This window comes from Drosophila miranda, chromosome XR (genome assembly GCF_003369915.1).
Source record: "Drosophila miranda strain MSH22 chromosome XR, D.miranda_PacBio2.1, whole genome shotgun sequence".
In the NCBI taxonomy this organism is placed as follows: domain Eukaryota; kingdom Metazoa; phylum Arthropoda; class Insecta; order Diptera; family Drosophilidae; genus Drosophila; species Drosophila miranda.
The window spans coordinates 18,854,713-18,858,197 of record NC_046674.1 but is presented as its reverse complement, the minus strand read 5'-3'; positions in this window follow the sequence as shown (position 1 = coordinate 18,858,197).

Sequence of the window (3,485 nt, the reverse complement as noted above, 5' to 3'; positions counted from 1 at the left end):
AGGCAAGGCAGAAAAAGAAAGAAACAAAAGACAAGAGCGCAAACACCGCAAAATAATAAACCCGCTCGACAAGTCCAAATCACACTCATTAGCAAAAGCTCCCCCTGACCGACGGTCCTCCCCCCCTTCGACCAACCAACGACGACGACAAACCAACCAAACGCGTCGTCGCCGCATAAACCAGAGTGACCCAAACCACACACACACACACACAGCACACACACACAAAGAGAGCGATATCTCAAATTGTTAAACGATGAGAACGAGATGAGAACCTAATAAGAAACCGAATACAAAAGATAAACACAAGCGTAAACATTTAAGTAACAAAATTGGCTTTTTGTTATGCTCCCCGTCCCTCTCATCAAGCAGCGCGCACACACAGGCACGGAGAGCGCTCTCTGAGAGAGCAAGAGAGCGTGAATTAAGCTCTTGGCAGCTCGGCCACACTGCTGCCAGCAGCACAGCCACACTGTTTGAGAGAGCTTTGACTTACGCTCTTTCTGGTGTTCCCTCTCTCGCTCTCTCGTTAAAGTAACGGCTCTCCAGCGTGTGTGTGTGCTTGTGTGTGTTGTCTCTGCAATTGTTTTTTCAGTGGGACAGATTGCCAATTGATTGTTGTTGCTGCTGCCGTCGCCGCCGCTGCTGCTGCTGTTGATATGCCTCTGCCGCAATCGCTCTGCTGCTGCTCTGTCGCTGTCGCTGCCTGTGCCGTCGCTTTATGCTTTTTTCTTGTGCCTTTTTTTTTTCTGCCGGCGTTTCTGATGCTTCGGGACATAATGCTCTCTCTCTCTCCTTCTCTCGCTTCTGCTGCTGCTGCTGGCTCTGCCTCTGCTACTGTCTCTGCCTCTGCGTTGTTGTCGCCGCAATATTTTCCGATTTCCATATGTTGGCGCTGTGCTTTTCCTCTTTTTTTATTGTTGTTGCAGGGTTTTCTCCTTCTTCCCCCCCCCCCCCCCCCCTTTATTGTTTTTGTTTTTTTTCTGCGCTGCACCCAAAAGTTGTTAATATATTTGTAAAATGAAATTCATTTCGGAATTGCTGTTTGTTCTTCTGCCACACGACAACGCAGTGCGCGTGTGGGGGGGGGAGGGGGCATGGGGTGCATGTAGCACTTTGCATAAGGGGGTAGCGTGTGGGGCGGGGTGGGGGCGGGTATGGAGTGATTGCAGGGCCAACCAATTTACACTGAATGACAATTTTGATTTATAATTTCTGATAAAACAAGGCGGTAGCAGGGGGGGGTAACAGAAGTGCATGCCCATGGGAAGTGTAGGCTGAGGGATAAGGGGTCTGTAAGGGGCTTCTTAGGAATAATCCTGCAAAAATTTCCAAAATTTTGGCAAATACTGAACCCCACAGCAGAGTGGAGCCCAATCTGGAACCCTCGTTGAAATTAAAGCCTCATTTTTAGCCCCTGCTCAAAGTTTCTTTCAAATCTTGAACCCTTTGTTTCAAATTGCAGACATTTTCAAACGACATCTGCAAGTTTCGGCTGGGACGCCAGAGCTCCCATAATCTGTTATGGATATCATAAGTAACGATAACATTAGCCCCCAAATAGACCCATTTTCCCCAGACAGAGACACACACACACACACACAGAGAGAGAGAGAGCAAGAGGGATAGAGAGAGGGAGAGGGAGAAGCACTTATGTGTGTGCTCGACTTTTCAAAGCACAAAACCGCGCCAGGCTCCATTAAACACCCAAAGAGAGAGAAAAATAAAGAGTGCTCAAGGACTGGGGGATAGAGGGGCGGGCGTGGAGGGGGAGAGGGAGGGGGGTTTTCTCAGAGGATGTGGCCAAGAGTGTTGCCGAGGGGGTGGTGTGGCGGGTCGGTGCGGGTTTGGCTTGGGTTTCGGGTCGCATAAAAGTGTCAAAACTTTCTGTTCAGTTTTGTGTTGTTTTTGTTTTAGACTTTTGTTGCATGTACCCACACACACACACACACACACACACATACCACAAAGGAAACAAAACAAAGACAGAGAGAGAGGGAGAGAGAGAAAAGCATAAGCTTTTTTTTTTGCCATGTTCTACGTGAGTTAGAAAGAGAAATGGAAATGAAAAGGCAAAGGCAAAGAGAGAGCTGAAACAGGGCAAAAGGAAACAAACTGGGTGGGTGGGGGTGGAAGTGGGAGAGAGAGAGAGAGAGAGCATTTCAGGATGCTGAGAAATACCATTTCGTGCTGCTCACAAATGCTGAGCGCCCGTTCAAAACACAAACGGAATGATAATGATGTGCGTTAAAAAGTACACACAAGGATGCAAAAAGGATAAGGCAAGGACTAGGGGGGGTGGGGAGGAATGGAGAATGGCAAGGCAACAAACATGGCGCCCAAGTCAAACAAGTGTCTCCAGTGGAGCCGCTATGTACTCCCCCCTCTGCACCTCCTGCCTCCTGTGAGGATACCCTCATTATGTGTCCCCCGCCCACCGGCCCCCGGCCCATCGCCTAGCCTACATTTTTATTTATAACCGTATGCGTGTGCGCGTGTGTTCGTTCGTGTGTGTGTGTGTGTGTGCGCTTTCGAAGGATATACACGGGAAATGACTTAACACAATTACAATAACTTTCGACATGAAAAGTGGAACAATAAACCAAACACAAAACCAAACCAAACCGAACCGAACCGAACCGAAAAACTGAACGAAAACAGGAGAAAATGAGAAAAAACACAGCCCCGATACGAAATAAAATGAATGGCGGAGGATAGGAGGGAGTCGGGAGGGTGCTAGTGCTAGTGGCAGTGGCAGTGGCAGGGAGGGGGCACGTTCGACACCACACCACAGGAGGCGGCGGCAAATGGCGGTTTGTACGCTTCCTCTTTTGTGCCTTCTGCCTCACGCGCTGCTCAACTTCCGGCATGTGTGTGCGTGTGTGCGTGTGTGTGTGTGTTTAGGTGTGTGCGTGCGCGCGTGTGTTTGGGTGTGTGAAATGAAGCGACAGCCGTTGGCAAATGTTTCCACAAAACAGCAGCAAAAACAACAACAAGAAAAGGCGAAAACATTTATTAAATGAAATTACAACAACAACAACAACAACAGACACAACAACAGCAGCAAGCAGCAGCAGAAGTGCGAAAGAAAAAGGAATTAAGGAAACTATTGGATACGCTACTCGATGAGAAATCGTAGAGCCCCCAGAAAGGGGGAAGGGAAAAAGCGGCTGTTCCTTTGTGGATCCTGGAGATACATAGATCGTTGTTGGTGGCTTTGACTCCCTTTGGAGGCTTTGCTAAATACCATCTTAGTGTCGGAAAATAAAAGGAGCAGGAGTGGACGAAAGGATGGCAACGGAAAAAGGTATATGGAAAAGGATGCAAGCAAGTCGACAAATATTCATGATTTTTTTAGATTTATTTTTCGGTACTTTCGTCAATTTTCAGTATTTAATGGTTGGTATTTTTTATATTTATTTTTTGATAATTTTCAGTATTTAATCGTTGGTATTCTTTATATTTCTTTTTCGGTATTTTCAGTA